General features: G+C 43.0%; 1 protein-coding gene across 4 annotated transcripts in view; it reads right to left on the reverse strand.

Moving 5' to 3' along the window:
• ARHGAP24 (Rho GTPase activating protein 24) overlaps positions 1 to 18,746 on the reverse strand; it is a 716,382-nt gene that overhangs the window by 256,578 nt on the left and 441,058 nt on the right. The window contains exon 1 of one of the 4 annotated variants that reach the window (XM_083176553.1): positions 3,045 to 3,176. The exons of the other annotated variants lie outside the window; for them this stretch is intronic. The gene's annotated coding sequence lies outside the window, so the exon portion shown is untranslated. Of the gene's footprint in view, positions 1 to 3,044; positions 3,177 to 18,746 lie in introns of those variants that run through there. 4 annotated transcript variants of the gene reach the window in all.

Below are 18,746 nucleotides of genomic sequence, written 5' to 3' on the forward strand. Positions count from 1 at the left end.
AGGCCTGGCCAACCTGTGGCTCTCCAGATGTTGTCAAACTACAAATCCCATCATGCCTTGCCACAGTTTTGCTATAAGGGAGTGTTAAAACTGTGGCAAGGCATGCTGGGATTTGTAGTTTCACAACATCTGGAGAGCCACAGGTTGGCCTGTCCTGTAATACACTATTACTGTTGATGGAATTATACCACAAAATAACTGTTTTTTTTTTTCTTTTTATAAATTGCTATTTGACTAAGTAATACTGTACCTCTACTCTATTGCCTCTGGGAGTTCCGTTCTGGTTAGGTGAATTAATGCCCAAACAGGACAATCTTTAAGAAATGAATATCAGTTATATCAATCATACACAATGGGAGCAATGTTCGGTGTAACACATTACAAAACTTCACTATCAATATTTCACTGTGCATACAACCTATATATATGTTTTTAATAAACAAAATGTCAACAATGGATCACGCTAAACATTTTTCCTTACAAAAATATACTTTTTGACACCACAACACTGCAATATGACAACTGTCCAAATGTACCCAGAGGAAATAATTCTTACAATGTCATATCACATCAAAATCTACCTTAAAAGCATGAATGAAAAAATGTCAGCATGGTTTATTTTGGATGTGACTCAGAAATTGAATGCACAGAGGAAATAGGATGTGCAAAACAAAACTCTCAGCTCATATGAGCTGGCTGACAAACAATTTAAATATAGTAGGCCCCTGAGATTGGTTATTTTAAGTCTAGCCACAGCTACCAATCCGTCTCAGGGGTAAATTTCCATAAGCTTCTAAAAAAATGAAAATCGGTGATGTTGCCCATATCGACCAATCAGATTCTGTCTATCATTTTCTAGGATGCAATAGAGAAATGACAGAAAGAATCTAATTTGTTGTCATTGGCAACATCACCGCTTTTATTTTTTTGTGACTGGATGCTCTCCAAATCCTGGCCAGATGACAGCTGCCATGCAGGGAAACTTATGCTGTGTAGACAAGGTGAAAGTTTGTGTTCGATTTGGATTATATGATCAAAATCGAATCGAATGGACATGGAACGGTTTTCACCCTCATTTGATGCTGATTCGATCCAGATGCGTGCTCTCATTTAGGGGTTTAGTCAATGCGGCCAGCGAGGGGAGTTAAACGGCTGGGATTGCAAAAAACAAGTGATCCTTGCTGTTTAACCCCTGCGCCGGCTGCTCACCATATTCAACGCTCAGGGGGAATCCTCGCTGTCCTCCTTCCCCCAAACAGCGATGCTTGCAGCTAATGCAGGGAGCCCGCTGCATTTAGCCGCGGGCCTCACTGTTTTAGCGGCCGCATATGCCGCATATGCCATTTCCCCCTTGCTCCAAAAACCTAGTGAGGGGTAAATGGCATGTGTAGTGGGTCAGTTAAATACTGACCCTGCTCTCTGTCACAGTTCGCAGAAAGCATTGAATACACCTCTTCGTGTAAATCGAACAGTAAAATAGACTGTGCAGGCAAGACTATATAGTACAGATCTTCAATAAACTATTTATTTGAAAGTGGTACTGTTTTTTATTTGGGGGGACCTGTACAAGAAATAATATTCTATTCATTAAGGTGCTTCATACTTGTGTTGAGATCATCCAGAATAATCTTCGATTATAATTTATATGTATTTATTTATAATAGTGGCATCACCAACCGTTTTAAAGCTTTATCTTAAGGGTGTGGCTTCACAGGAGGGGTGTGGTCAAGCATCCCATTCCATCAATCCAATGGTCTAGAAGAGACGTGCTTCCCACAGAGACTGCCTTGTCTGTAGTGCTGGCTTTGGGATGCAATTATAATCCCGGCGGTCGGAATCGCGGCGGTCAGAATCCCGGCGTTCAAAATCCCAATGCCGGAATCCTCACTGCCGAAATCACGACAATTTCTCCATCTATGGTTGTCCACGACACTCATAGGGGGGAGAATAAATTAGTGTGCCGAGTTTAGCAAGGCACTGGGCCCGCTGCGTGGCGAGCGCAGCGAGCCCGCAAGAGGGGGGGGGGGGTGGGCGATCCACGTCCCCCTTGTCGTGATTTCGGCGGTTGGGATTCCGGCGTTGGGATTTTGAATGCCAGGATTCCGACCGCCGGGATTTTGTATCAAACCCCTGGCTTTGGCACAGTGACAGGTGCAAGGTGGCACACAAAATGTTACAGTGCAGCACTGACTAGGACCTGGTACTTTGGTGTCACCCCTCTGCAGATGACAGAGGGGTGCGGTCAACACCCTCCTTGTGACGCCACTGATTTAAAACATCACATTTTGTATATTATTACTTTAAATTTACTGTTAAAAAATAAAATATTAATACTAATGTAGAAATAGAAAAATATAACAAAAACAGCAATATTAGTAAAATAATAGTAAGAAAAATATGAAATAATGCACAGTATGTAGTAGTAACATACAGTTCAGGCATGAGTTTTTGTTTGTTTGTTAGTGATGATGCAGCCCTATGAGAAATCTTATATTTGCATAATACGTGCCACTTGTGCTGTTTGCCACCACCAGACATATTACTTACAGCATAAAAAACGAATTGTATAAAGCAACATTTGACCAATTCTAGTGTACTGATTTTTTCTTGTGTATTTCTGTATTTGTTTGTGTGTATGTGTGTGTGTGTGTTGGGGGGGGGGAGTTTGCGTTGTTTCTTATGCTGGGACTGTGGAGCATAACATGTCCTTTGGATTTCATATCTTATATTCCATTGGATGAATTTTAGCAGCAAAGAAATATATGTCCATGTACTGACAACTGCTGGCAATTTAGCAAAGCCATCTGACATTGGTAATATTTTCAGAAAATAAAAAAGTCATATGAATGGAATTACTGCAGAAACTAGTACATTAAAATGCACCTCAGCATCATGTGAAGACTTACAGTACAATTCACTAACAGTCATTACAGTTCATCAAGCTGGGCTTCACACACTGGTTATATACACAAACACTAGACAATATAAAAGAACACAACTACTGTATGCATAGAAATAGACAGTCTCTGTGACATATGACTTACATGCATTCAGCGGAGGAGAGAGTTACAGAGATATCCCCAATTCCAGTTAGATGAAAAGCAAACTGAGTAAGAACCAGTAAAAAGCAGGAGATATCATACAGCGAGAGACTGCAGAGGGCAGTGTTGTTGTGTATTTCATCAGCTAGACCTTTACGTTTCAATGTCAGCAGGCAAAAAAAAAAAAAATACTAATATAATAAAAAAATAAAAGTTCTCTTATGATATAGTGAAACTTTCCTTTGCAGCTTACTGCATAAGACGTAGCAGCCTTCAGCTAATAATGCTAGCAGGGGAGGTGGTGCCAATATCATGTTAATGCTCACAGGGAATGTTTCTCTATTCATCTGTTCATTTTCCGGAAGCAAAGCTGTCTTCATTCCACAGTATGGAAAACACATGTCGCTTGGAGTTTACAGCTGCAACCTCAGCCACTCTGACACGGCCTGGTGCATGTCAGCGGTCTTACCCTATGCTCTGTCTACAATTACTGACTGAGCCTAAAACTCATGCTGCAAAATAGGGATACGTGAAAATGTTCAGCTCAAGTATGTAAAAGCAATATAACCTACAGTATTATTTTACAACTACTTTAATGTCAAAAAATAAAATCTCTTCAATGAGCACAATAAAAAAAACACTAACTTCAAGTGAGGAGGCTATAAAATTACATATTAAGTATTCATACAGAAGCAGTCAATGAATTTTAGAGCACATCATCATAATGTACAGTATATGAATGTGAGTGAAGTTTTCATACTTCAAGTTTAAAGGTGTGTACACATGGAACGATGTCGGAAGCGTTCCGACATTGTTAACGAGTGTATCAAATCATTCATCGTGCGTACACACGGAACGATTGGATACACTTGACAAAAGATTTGTCTATGATCTTCCTGCATGCAGGAAAGATCATAGACCATCGTTAATGATGCACGGAACAGTTTCAACGATTGGTCGTTCCCATCGATTGGGAACGCCAAATCTATCCATGTGTACCCAGCTTTACCCTTCCAATAGTTTGGATTTCCTCAAATTGTCAAACTGCTAAACTGCATACATTTAATAAAATATATGTTTTTAATACACTTTTAGTTAAAATATAAATTTTTACATTAGGTGTCATAATACCCAAGCCTACCTTTTGCCCATTACATTGTCCATCCTCCTTTTAAAAGTACACAAAACCTAAACCACTGTATAAACTTCCTGTGAAAAACGTGCTAATAAAGGGGGTGATTCAGGTTGGCTCACAAAACACATGTGATTTGCTAATGGACAAAGCAATGTGCACTGCAGATGGGGCAGTTGTAATGTGCAGAGAGAGTTAGATTTGGGTGAGTAATTTTGTTTCTGTGCTGGGTAAATACTGGCTTCATTATTCTTACACTGAATATACCGTATATCAGTTTGAAGCAGGGCCGCCAACAGGGGGGTGCTGTGGGTACAGCTGTCCTGGACCCCGGCCTCTGGAAGGGCCCAGGCAGCTCATTTTGCCCACTGCAAAACTCCCTGACTGCCTCTGCTGTGCTACCTGCGCTGCACTCGGTGCACTGAACGGAGCACATGATTCTTCAAAGCAGGACACTGGCGGCCAATTACAATGCTGCACTGGCTTTTGAGCCAATCAGAGCTTGTGTACTGCTTTTGAGCCTATCAGAGCGGCTGATGGTATACGAACTCTGATTTGCTCACCAGCTGGTGCTGCATTTTAATTGGCCACCGGCATCCTGCCTTGACATGCCTGTGCTTCGGAACCTGTTGCGTTCAGCAGGAGAGGGGATGAGGGAGCAGGAGTCGGGCGGTTAGTGAAGGGGGAGGGAGGGGAGAGATGGGGGGGCTGGAGGGGCCTGGACTGGAAATCAGTTCTGGGCCCCAAAATTCCTATTGGCAGCCCTGGTTTGAAGTACAAACCCCACCCAAATCTAAATCACTCTGCACATGTTACATCAGCCCCACTTGCAGTGCACATGGTTTTGTCCATTAGAAAATTTGCTTTGCGAGCCAACCTGAATCACCCCCCAAGTTTACAATGCTTGCTTAATACCTTCACTTGCCTATCAGAACAGAAGCTACTGTATATGTGATACAAAAAAAGAATAAGGGGCATAAGATGTTATATCCTGTATACAAAGGACTTTCCGACTTAAATCTGCTCAATAAAAGATGGCAGGCTGCTCTCTGTTTGCAATGGCTGATGGTAAACAATAGTTTGAATGTTGCCACAGTATATATCAATAAAATGTCAAACATCTCATGTTGCCGCTGACGCTGCTCATCTACTCTACATCACTGAAATACGATTTCATCCTAGATACACGACAGTTCAACAGAAAAGGTGGAACTAGAATAGTTTTTGTCTTCCCTAAAGTGTATATAATTCTTTACAAAAGGACCTCAATGTGTTTGCTACATGTGGCTGTACTTTGCACTTAATAATTAATGGGACAAAGTAATTTGATGACCTAAAAAGCACAGTTTCTACTATATTTTCTATATTATTCTATATTTTCTACATAGTACAATCGCTCCCAACAACAATTTTGTGTGATTCTAATCAAAGCTTCTATTAGGCTCCCCCAATAATTGTCAAATGCTAATTATTTTACTATTGGTTGGTTTTAAGAGTTTTATTTGCCAGCTATGAAATCTGTACAGACTACAGTGACTGGAGCAGGCCATTCTCAGCTGTACTTTGGTGGACAGAACAACATTTTAGGCAAGATTCCACCAGGATCATTCACTGGTATCAGGGACAATAATGTGATCTGGCCTCAGCTAGGCCAAATGGTAGCAGATGGTGCCTTCTTCACAGGCTCTGCATTCACAGCACTACACTTGGCAAGCTGTAAAGATCAGCCTCCCAGGGTAATGTTCTTGACAAATTTAATGACACCACAACTGTAGCCACTCTTCTGTGCATCAGATGCCTAAGTTATTAAGTTCTTATGTGGTTGTGTGGGATCCTTTATTTGTAACGCAAGACTTTCCTGCACCGGGAGGAATTTCGCTGCTCTGCTCAGCCAAGAACTCAATACCGGTCCCACTTTTAAGTACTTAAATAATGTATGAAATTCACTCAACAATTGTAGACAACAGGTTAGCTAGAAATATAATGAAAACTACAGTAAGCGCAGCTTAACAAAAAAAAAAAAAGTTGAAAGTTAAACTGATTATATATATATATCTCCTGCATGAGGATAGTGGCAGCCTGCCTGCCAGCTGTACGTCTGCTATGCCTGGTATATGCTGAAGCACTGATCATTAGTCCTGAACCCTCCTGAGCCTGTATTGATTGTGGAAAGCAGTGACAGCATACCATACACAGTGTGATACAAGGTACACTGATAACACTACACAGTAGCTGAACACCATAATGAATGTACTGTCTGCTAATATAATGTATTTGTTTTTCTCATAACTCCATACAGACAGCAATTTTTTTATTATTTTCTAATTCATCATTACAGAACTTTTAGAGTGGATAAAGCTGTTTGGTAATGTCTGACATATTAAAGCACTATGGTGTGACGCTACTGTATACTGTACTGTAAATAAGTGATGCAGTATGCATTGTTACATCTAAATACTTCCTTTACTTTACAGTGTCAGTGTCCTGTATGTATAGCATTCTTGTAGCAGTGACGTTGGTGGAATTCATATTCATGGGTATTTCAGTGGGAACCATTTATGTCACTTTAGGAGTTAGATGTAAATACTGGTTTAAGCATTGCTACATATGCAGCATTGCGAGTCACGGGGGAATGTAATTTGGTGTAAGAATGAAAAAAGAGATTTTGTGAGGATTCTCCAGTTTTTTAATGCAGCAATCGTTTATCTGGAAAAATCAACCTAGTTTTGCTTTCTGATTCTGACAGCCTATTCCACCCCCCCCCCCCCCCCCATCGTGTTATACTGTATTTACTAAAGGTTGATATTGGTAGATTTTGATCGATTAACATTGATCTTACTCAGTGTTATTCTTCCAGGGTTAAAACAAACATTCACTAGCATTTAAAAATGAATATAAAAAGTTATTTAATCCTTTTTAATTGTTCCGAAATTGATAAAAATCGACATTTACTAAATATGCCTACTGGTCTTTGATGTAGCCATGCTCATCATTGCTGTGATAAGGCCACTCCTGCGTGTTTGGTGCGCCGAAATCGCACCCAAAGTGTGGAATCCATCGCTACTCAATGCTTCTCTATTAGCCGCAAAAGCAAATAAGATGCACGCACGTGGCGATGGGATTGGGTAATCACTATGAATGTTGCATGCAGTGATTGATGCTGCAATGATGAGTGTGGCTACATTTGTTTTATTTTTTCACTACATATACAGTAGGGATGTGCGAGTTCAGATTGGGGGAGTCTGGACACCCTGAACTGCTTTCCGAGCCTGTTCGGAAATTCCCGCCCAGACTCGCCATCGGATCTTTTGAGATCCGGACCCTTTAACCCCTTCAATGATAATCTCGGGATTGCCACTTGCGCTGCTTAATGCTGAGGAAGCTCCGCTGAGCTGAACGCTGAGCTCAGCTTCAGCCACTGCCCTGCTCCGGCAGCCCGGCCCCCACCTCCTTCCGCCCAGCTGTGTGCGGCATGACCTTGCTAAGGTCACGCCGCACACAGCTGAGTTGCTGGGGGCAGGGCAGCTGCTAATGTAATGCTCAGCAGCACTGCCCGGCCCCAGGAGAAATAATGATGGGTTTTTTTTAGGGAGCACTCCTCAAAAAAAAACCTGTCCTGTGAGGAGCGCTCCCTAAAAAAACCCACCCAGAAGCGATTAAAGGGGCAGTCGGCCACAGTGGCAGATCCAGGGGGCAAGGTACGTGCTCCCCCTGTCATTGCTGGCACATTTGTTTCTTCATTTTAAATAGAGTAGCCCCTATAAAGGAGAGGCTGCGGCAACACCAGTAACACAGGGGAGAGGAAATGAACTTCCCCTCCCTTCCTGTTCCCGCAGCTGCACGCAGGTCCATTTTTATTAGGTGGTGTATCATTTTCTTAAAAGTGACAAAAGTGTGCAGGAGATGCTTGCGGTGGTCCGCAAAATTGTGAGATACTTCCGCCATTCTGTCACTGCCTGCCGAAGACTGGAGGGCCATCAAAAACTTCTGAACATGTCCTGCCATCACCTCAAACAATAGGTTGTGACGTGCTGGAACTCCACCCTCTATATGCTGCAGATGATGGAGGAGCAGCAAAAGGCCATCCAAGCCTACACAGCCACCTACAACATAGGCAAATGAGCGGGGATGCACCTGACTCAAGCGCAGTGGAAACTGATTTCCATGTTGTGCAAGGCTCTACTGCCGTTTGAACTTGCCCCGCGTGAAGTCGGTTCCGACACTGCCAGCTTGAGTCAGGTGATTCCCCTGATCAGGGTGTTGCAGAAGCAGTTGGAGTAAGTCAAGAAGAAGCTAAAGCATTGCGATTCCACAAAGCATGTAGCTCTTTTGGAAGAAGCCCTTAATACGCTTTGCCAGAGTGTGGTCAGTATATTAATGTCAGAGTAATACATTCTGGTTACCGTGCCTGATCCTCGGTTTAAAGTGTATGTTGTGTATCTGTTTCCGGTGGACAAGTCTGTTGGTCAAGAGATTGTCATCTGAAGCTGACTGCTTCAGCAACAGCTCCTCCTTCATTTTATCCCACACCTGTGGCTGCGAGGAAACAGCTCACATTTCCAATCCGCTGGTGGTGATGCAGGGCAGGCAGGAGAGAGTTTGGACATCTGGTCCAGACTGAAGGACCTGCCAACGATTGCTGATGTCTACTGTTGGATCATATAATGCTGTCACCATTGAAAAAATAGTGGAGGATTACATTGGTGACAGCATCCAAGTAGACATGTCAGACAGTTCGTACCTGTACTGGCAGGAAAGAGAGGCAATTTGAAAGTTCCTGTACAAACTGGCTCTAGTTGACCTGAGTTGTCCCTCCTCCAGTGTATACTTTTTATTGCAACCGGGAACCAGGTCAGTGAGAGGCGAAGGAGGTTGATTCTGCAAAATGTGAAGAAGATGATATTCATAAAAATTAATTCTTCAATGAAGACCAGGTATTGCCTCCAGAGGCTACAGAGGGACCTGTGATTGTGGAGTCCAGTGGGAATGAATTGATAATCTGTGAGGATGAGGAACTACACATTGAATGGGGTAAGGAATCGAGGGATGAGGACAAAATCTTGCCTCTGTAGAGCCAATTTGAGAGATAATTTGCATCTTTTTTTGTGGGGGCCCAAACAAACCAATCATTTCAGACACAGTTGTGTGGCAGACCTTGTCGCTGAAATGATTGGTTTGTTGACAGTGTGCATGTCCTATTTTTGCAACATAAGAGTGGGTGGGCCCAAGGACAATTCGATCTTGCACCATTTATTTGGCATCATGTGCTCTTTGGGGCCTAGTTTTTCAAACTGCTACCCTGTCTGCCACTGCAGTGCCACTCCTAGATGGGCCACATGTTTGTGCCGCCCACTTTTGTCTCTTAGCATAGTCATTCAGCTACCTCGGTGCAACCTTTTGACCTAAAAACAACATTGTTAGGTGTGAGGTGTTCAGGATAGACTGGAAATGAGTGGAAATTAATGTTATTGAGGTTAATAATAGCGCAGGTGCAAAAAAAAAGCTCCCAAAATTCTGCGATTTAAGCAGTTTTTTATGTTTTAAAAAAATACAGATCCAAAACACGAAACACAAAACATGGACGGGTGATGTTTGGGAGCAGATCCATACCCAAAACACGGCCAGAGATACAGACCCAAAACAGACCCATTTTGCCTCTCGCTATTGCTCCGCCAGCGCCAGAATCTGTCCGCTGGCGATCACCGGCGGAGAGGCGCTCTATCTGACTGAGACGCACGTGCGTCTCACACACACGTGTTTCTCAGTTTACCGTTGCCGGGGGACAGGAACCCTGTCCGTCTCTGCTTCAGGGAGACGGACAGGGTTAGGAGGGGCACAAGGCGGCGGGGACCCGGGGCGACCCTCGGCGAGGCGGCGGGGACCCGGGGGGAGCATCTCGTGCATGCGTCCCCTTACGGCGGCTGGCGGGGGATGGCGGCTGGCAAATCTTCCGCCATCCCCTGCAATAGCGAGAGGCGCTCCATCTGTATTACTGTCCAAGAACCCAAATTCTCAAGCACCTCTGTGCAACCCCTTAAATCATCTCTATCAACTCATTATAGATCACCTGCGCAGGTATATGTAACCAATATCTCTGAATTCTATTATCATGTAATGTTCAAGATTGGTTACTAATACCATTCAGTGTGCTAGGGGAACCAATGTCTTGTTTTACTTACTCGGTATTAACCCCTCCCTTGCATGCACCTGAATGGTATTACTGAACTAATTTGAGCATCTACCACTATCTGTATGTATGTTGTGAGAGGCAGAGAGGAGCTTGTATTAGGCGGAGATGCAGGTCCTGATATGCCACATGGAGTAGTCTGGGGTTGCTCCAATGTAGGTAGCTATTAGTTCAGATATATCAAGTAAGGAGCCATTATCATGTGGCTCCTTGCTGGTTAATCGTAGACTTAATTTAGGGTAATGGTGGTGTGGGGTGCGGTGCTCCTGGACTGGTTGGGTGGCTTGCTGTATCTTTACTAAGGCCACATCTATACACCAGAGCATTTTTTTAAAATGCTAGATCTAAAGTGACCAGATATCGTGATTTATGACTTGTGGTATCATGAGGGCCATTTTTATCAGCAGAGAATGGACCGCCGATCTAACGAATCATGGTATCAGGGATACATTTCCCATGTGTTCCTGCAACTCCAGAGGCTGCTTATCGGGGATAATCCCTAATGAATACGGGCATTAGGGGAAAAGGATACTGGTTCCAGGGCTAATAGGTTAGACCCCCAGCAAAGTTATTTCCAATGGTAAAACATTGACCGTTTTTTATAAGATACCCTTCTCAGTCTTGCAAAAAACATTGTAATATGTGTACATCTAATAAATCTAAATTCTCTCCTTTTGACCTGTATCTATTGGCAGATTCTATATGAGTCCTGGAGCTGCATAATTCTGACTTTAAACGGCTCATTCAGATGCAGCCGCAAAGTGGCTCTTGTATGCACACGGGTCAATGCTTTCTTACTGTGCATGCGTCTGAGCCGCAGCGTGCACTTGCAGTGATTGAATTGTGATGGTGGTCACTTCTATTGAAAGTGAGTGTCAGGAAGACAGCATTTGGGGGTGGGAACGGGGAGTGGTCAGATAAATGTAGTCATGTCATGGGTGTTCATACACTGTTTTATGGATGTTTATAAATTAGCAATTGCGATCCTACTGGGTACTGTTGAGCTCTATGCATCCTGTGAGCTCTCTCAAGGAAAGCGCCTATAGAGGCAGTCAAGACTTTGCGACATCCTCTGATTTGTGACAGTGGTATTGATTTATCAGCAATTATACATTGTCGGATGGAAATGATGCCACCACAGTAGGTTAGCTTTTGCCCATATTAGTATATAGCCACAATTGCCAATTGCATACAAGCAAAAATAGGAAGGGCAGCAGCAAGATAAATCGCAAGTGAATGAGCGAATTAAAAGTCAGAATTCTTGTAAGGTAACAATGCCACTGCAGTCCAAGCGGTTGCGGGGGGGGGGGGGGGGGGGGTGGAGTTGGCACCACAGGGATGCAGGGTCTCTGTAGATTCCATACAAACTGGCCATCCATATGAAATCTGCTGAAAAGAGGAGACAGATGCTAGAGGTCCTACTGGACTTACAGTAGGACAGCTACCCAGAAGAGCCGGATGCGGAGAGCACTGGTGCGCCTGTCAGCACTGAACCCCTGGCAATGGCAACAGGTAAGGGTATATAAAGCTCAGCATAAGGTAAGGTATATAAGATTCAGCAAAAGGTTTGGGTATATATGATTTAGCGTAAGGTATATAAGACTCAACATAAGGGACTGTACATAAGACTCAACATAAGATATATACAGTAAGACTCAGCAAAAGGTAAGGGTATACAAGATGCAAGTAAGTTAACTTTCTATATGTTAAATTCTGAAATTTGACCTCTGAAAAATGACTTTCAATTCTAACCTACAAAGGCAAATATAGTCTCTGTGATTAAATCTTATGAGATACACTGTTCTGATTTCCGCTACATTGCACATAATCGCCTGATTAATCCCTCTGGAAACTCATATTGAGGACAGAATTGCCTTAAAAAAATAAAAAAGGATTAACCTTTCATCCCCTTATAGTCAATGGATGCTGTTAACAGCTAACTTAAGATCAAAGGTGGTGGTCATATAACACAGTAATTAAAAAATCGCTACGTAGTTCTTCATTTAGGAAATAAGCTGCTGCAATGACTCTTGTTGCTGAGTCTTTTAAAGTCAGAATTGTAAACTTTTCATCTCAATATTGCTATTTTTACAAATCTATTGTCAGATGAACAGAAAATGGGCCACATAGGCCACAAAAAAGATAATGCATAATGCAGATCTTAACCATTTGGCCAACCTATGTGTCATTTTATATACAGTGGCATAACTATAGAGGGTGCAGGAGATGCAACTGCTATAGGGCCCAAGGGCCCAGCGGGCTATCCCCTGCACCCTTTGGATATTTTTTTTCCTTATTTTTTTACTATTGCAGTGCGGTCAGTAGCCGTGGTAAGACCCTGTGACCCCTTTAGCACTGCCAGGGAGCCTGGGAGCCCGGTTCAGGAAAGAAGAAGGGCCCAATGCAGAGATGCAGGGGAGCCTGGCGCCAGGGACCAGGGGAGCCTGGCTCAGACAGTCTGAAGCTGGTGAGCAGAAAAATCAGGCACCGGTGAACAGGAGAGCCCTGTGCAGAAGAGTCCAGCACTGGGGAGCAGGGGAGCCCGGTGCCGGGATGCAGTACATGTACATGTACAGAAGAGCTCACCACAGAGATGCAGTGGAGCCTGATGCTGGTGAGGAGAACCCAGTGCCGGGGAGCAGGGGAGCCCAGTGCTGAGTAAAAGACACCCTAGGGGGCATAATATTGAAGATGGTAGGGTGGCCCTTTCAAGATTTTGCTATGGGGCCCACAAAGTTCTAGTTATTCCCCTGTCCTTGCACAATAGTTAACAGGTGTAACTGAAGATATGAGGTTATATAATATGTTGTGGATCAACAACCAATTGTGGTCATGAACGCAAATCTGTATTTAACCAGTTAAGAGGAACATGATGACACTCTTATGGAGTCATCTGGTGGTCAGAAAGTAATTATGGTACTTGTTTCCTACCACGGGCACAATCGCGGGCATCATGTACCTTAAAGTTAAGGTACACGATGGCCGCGATGGACCCGATTTCCTTTAAAATCAGGTCCATTTTGCCGGCAAAAGGCAAAATCGCGGGCATCGCGTCGGTCGCGGCCATTAACATTGCCCCCGACGCGACTGACGCGATGCCCGCAATTTTGCCATAGGCTTCAATGTTAAAATATTTTTTAACATTGAAATCGGGAGCATCGCGTCGGTCTTGTGCCATTATAATGGCACAAGATGAGATGGACTTGATTAAGTCCATCTCACATAGGAAACAATGTGAAATGGGCCAATATGACCCATTTCACATTGTATATGGCCCCGTCGTCACCCCATGATTAACGAGAACCCGAAGCGTGGCGAGCGGCGGTGGTGCGCGTCCTCCGACCTTTTCATACCCCTACTATTCACGTTGACGTGGAGTTGAGAATATAAAGTGTGGCGAGCGCAGCGAGCCACCGAGCCGGAAGCGTGGCGAGCCCCGCGAGGGGACGCGTATACCTGTGAAGTTATACGCGTACCATAATTATTTATTGCCTCCTGTTCTAAGTCAAGTCCTAAAGTAAACAAGTAAACAAGTGAAGTGCCCTCCAGTGCAGCTAGAACATCATTAGCATGATAATGACCTCAAATAAACATTAAGGCTACCCTGTTGGAATGAAAGGATGCACAGCACACACTGCATCCATTATAAATACATCTCTTGCCTGTTGATATTGCTGAACACAACAGGCTATAGTACTGGCAAAAAGAGTGAAACCTATTGGCTGCCTGTAGAGGCCAATTAGCCACAAAAGGCCCAGGGAAGATTCCCAGTGCATTTACACTTGCAGGGGCCTGAAGAGGGTAGATGGTGACAGACTAGTGGTGTAAGTGGGTGAGGAGGTAAAAGGAGGCAGACTGGCAATGTGTGTGTGCAAGGGCCACTTTCTGGAACTTTTTTCAGGGCCACTTTAAATTCCCTATCTGCTCATGACACCAATGAAGAGCATTATAGTGCAATTAACATAAAGCTGAAGACACTAGGAAAAGACACAAGGAGATCTCCTACTGTGTGCAACTCAGGCCCTATGAGGAGGGATTCTGCCACTTCAACAGACTCCACCCCCTTAACAGACCCCATACCAGAAATTTCCTGGGCTGGTTCTCTGCCTTGTTTGTCTGCCCTCTGAGTAACGGATCTACCATTTCATTAACATAAGTTTGTATATACATTTTAACTGTCCATTACAGTGTATGCATACTTGCTCACTCTGCCAGACTGTCCACTATATTCCAAATACTCCTATGTGAGTAGACCAAAACCTTGGACCAGGGTAATTGTATCATAGAAGTGGGCCTGTGTGCTCCCTCCTCTTCATGACACAGCAGATTCTGGCATCGGGCAAGAGCCTACTGCGTGTACGCAGATCTCCAGAAACATGTAATCTGGTGGCCATTTTCTCTGTGGTTTTTTGGCTGCACCACTGACTTGGGGTTCCTGTCAGGTAATTATATAAAAATGGATGCAGTGTGTGCACACATTGCACCCATTATAGAAATACTAATGTACCATAGAGTTTTAATAGCTTTTAAGTCCTAACTCGGTACTTGTGTAGTTTCACGGCGCCAGCTCGCCCACGCTGCGGGCTCAGTGGCTCGCTACGCTCGCCACGCTATTTAAAATCAACTCCATGCCAACATGGATAGTGGGGGTATGAACAATCCATATTGACATGGAGTTAAGTTACTTTTTATAACATAGTTCGTGGCGAGCGTAGAACCCGGAAGTAGCCATGCTGGCGCCGTGAAACTATACAAGTACCCCTAACTCTTCCCTTACCCTAATCCTAATCCTAACTCTGACATGTACTGTCATCATTGTAACTGTTGACATTCTTTATTGCGAATGGGGTCGTAAAGGCACCCTGGTGTAGTCTGCGTATTATCACTTGCGTGAACATCAGCATTATTATGCACTGTGTACTTTAATACTATATAACTACTAGAAAATAAAAATAACAGGAAGAAACAGAAAACATAAACTCATTTGGCATACAAGGCAGTTCAGCTCTCTACAGCAACTGAGCCAAGAACAGAATAATGGAGAGGCAGAGCGTTAAATGAAACACGTAGTGACATGCTGCTTTTCAAACAACTTATATTTCCATCCACCTGTGCGACGGATGTAGAAGGGACAAGTAATTAATGCCACCTGCCTCTGTGCCAAGACAATCAGTAGGCCCTTGGTATCTCCTCACTATTTTGAGTCATTTAACAAGTGTCTGGACTTAAAGGCATCATGCCTTAGGTGTGTAGAGACACTCAACCACCAGAACTATATAGTGTCAAACTATTTATGGTTATTTATGGTTATTTACTGTATGGGCTGTAGCTAACTCTCATTTACCATTTTCTGTGGAGATTGTGGTGAAATACATGTTGTCTAACTGCAGCATCCTGTATGCTTTGCCAGCCAGGGTAACCAGATGTTATGTACTGTACACCACCATTTAAAAGTTTGAGTTCACTTTGGAATGTCCTTATTTTTTAAAGAAAAGCACTGTTTTTTTTTCAATGAAGATAACATTAAATTAATCAGAAATACACCCTATACATTGTTAATGTGGTAAATGTTTATACTTGCTACAAATAGGAATATCTACATAGATGTATAGAGGCCCATTTTCAGCAACCATCACTCCAATGTTCTAATGGAACATTGTGTTTGCTAATTGTATTAGAAGACTAAAGGATGATTAGAAAATCCTTGTGCAATTATATTAGCACAGCCCAAAATGGGTTTGCTCCTCTGACAAAGCTGCCTGGAGCAGCGAAACCGGTCAGGACTCAGGTTTCTATCTCCTTCCAGAATACCAAACTGGTACCCCTAAAGAACCCGGAAGTGCTTATTTGTGCACACACTTACCACCCTTTGTCCAATTGGACCACCAAGTCCTAGCAGCAAGGTTGAGGTCGAGGACTGTATCCCGCTCTATTCCATCCAGCGGAGGGAGTCGGTTATTTGTGCCATCCTGGGCCGCTCCTTATCAACATCTTCAAGTCCTCCCCACCATCTGCTACATTGGAGACAACCATCACGCCTCACCAGGACCTGGGGGTCCCCTTGGGCCACGCACAGATCCCAGTCCGGTAATACCACCTCCACTGGTTCCATTTGGATTACAAATTCCTACAGTAAGGTAGAGGTAGAGGACCCATCCCGCTCCAGTCCATCCAGCGGAGGGAGTCGGCAATCCGTGTCAACTTAAGCCGCTCCTTATTCTTACATCTGGTCCTCCCTCCCTACTGCTCCAATTGGGCATATCATTGCAGCTCCATACAGGACGATTTACATCTCAGCCCTATACAGGACTCTTGGGACTCTCCGGGCCATACATTTTCCCCAGTTTGGTTGGTGAGATATGAATTTTATGTGATTTTAGAGAATTATCAATGTATTCTGGCTATATGTATTTTAGACATTAAATCTGTTTGTACTAGATCAACCAATCCCTCATTTTTTTCACCCAACTTTACAGGTTTCATTACCTCACTTTTTACAAAGTTATACCAAGCGCAGCTCAACACCCCTTTCTTTTCTTGTTCATTCAGTACAGGACTAACTATCCTGTCCCAGAGCAGCAGCTAGGGAAACACAGCTCCAACCAGGCGCACCTGCACCCAGACCCACTCTGTGTGGTCAGGGTCACCACCACCACCCCTTTTTCTATTGCTCCTTACAGAAGCTATAAAACTTACCTTCCTTTGAGCTAGTTGAGTATCTGGAGCATTACATTTGTGTATTCGATTATACTCTCAAAATGGCCAGAAAAAGATAACTTTTATGTAAATCTCGACAATCTATTCTTGTTCTTCGAAATGAAGGCTATTCCCTACGAGAAATTGCCAAGAATGTGAACATTTACTACAATGGTTTGTACTACTCCCTTCAGAGAACACCACAAACTTGTTCTAACCAAAGTGGAAAGAGAAGAGGGAGGCCTTGGTGCACAACTGAGCAAGAAGACAAGTACATTAGAGTCTCTAGTTTGAGAAATAAACACCTCACAGGTCCTCAACTGGCAGCTTCATTAAATGGTATCTGCAAAATACCAGTGCCAACATCTACAGTGAAGAGGCGACTCCGGTATGCTTGCCTTCTAGGCAGAGTGGCAAAAAAAAGCTATAACTGAGACTGGCCAATAAAAGGAAAATAATAATATGTTCAGAAGAACACAGACACCGGACAGAGAAAGATTGGAAAAAAGTGTTATGGACAGATGAATCGAAGTTTGAGGTGTTTGGATAACACAGAAAAACATTTGTGAGATGCAGAACAAGTGAAAAGATGTTGGAAGAGTGCCTATCGCCATCTGTCAAGTCTACTGGAGCTAATGTGATTATCTGGGGCTACTTTGGTGCTGGTAAAGTGGGAGACTTGTACAAGGTACAAGGGATTTTGAATAAGGAAGGCTATCACTCCATTTTGCAACGCCATGCCAAACTCTGTGGTCAGCGTTTGATTGAAGCTAATTTCCTCCTCCAACAGGACAATAATCCAAAGCACACCTCCAAATTATGCAATAACTATTTAGGGAAAAAGTAGGCAGCTGATATTCTGTCTGTAATGGAGTGGCCAGCGTAGTCACCAGATCTCAACCCCATTGAGCTGTTGTGGGAGCAAGTAGACCGTATGGTCTGCAGGAAGTGCTCATCAAGCCAATCCAACTTGTTTGAGGTGCTTCAGGAAGCATGGAGTGAAATTTCTTCCGATTACCACAACAAATAAACAGCTAGGAAGCAAAAGGTCTGCAATGCTGTAATTGCTGCAAAATGGGCATTCTTTGACGAAAATGATTATTTTAAATAAAAATCAGTATTTCTAACCTATATGTTCTATTCATTTTGCAACTCATTTGATAAAAAAAAAGTATGTTTTCATGTAAAACACAAAATTGTCTGGGTGACCCCAAACTTTTGAACAGTATTATACATGTCATTGTAATGCAGCAAATCATTTTATGTTCAGCTAAGTGCTAAGGAAATCCACTCTTTATTTCCTATTCCCACAGGTCATGACGGGATTGAATACAAATCACTGTTATTAATGTTATTTTATTAATGTTTGGTATTTAAACTTGCCCAATTCCCTTTGGGACTATAGAAGAGAATGTAGCATGGATACCTCTGATTTATGAAGGACAGTTCCTTTGATAAGATGTTCATGCCAATGGGATTCCTATTAAGCAATGTACTCAGTAAATTAAATAAATTAGATAAGTGTTGGTGTACTAATTAGTGTTTTTTTTATTCACATAATAAAAAGGTCAATTGAATTATACTGCAGAATATTTAGAAACCGCTTTTGAGTGCTTTATTTCCACCAAAAACATTTATTATCATATTTGGGAAATCATTTTGTTAATTCCCTTAATATTTTTTTTTTTCC

This window comes from Crinia signifera, chromosome 1, assembly GCF_055691185.1.
Source record: "Crinia signifera chromosome 1, ASM5569118v1, whole genome shotgun sequence".
Taxonomy (NCBI): domain Eukaryota; kingdom Metazoa; phylum Chordata; class Amphibia; order Anura; family Myobatrachidae; genus Crinia; species Crinia signifera.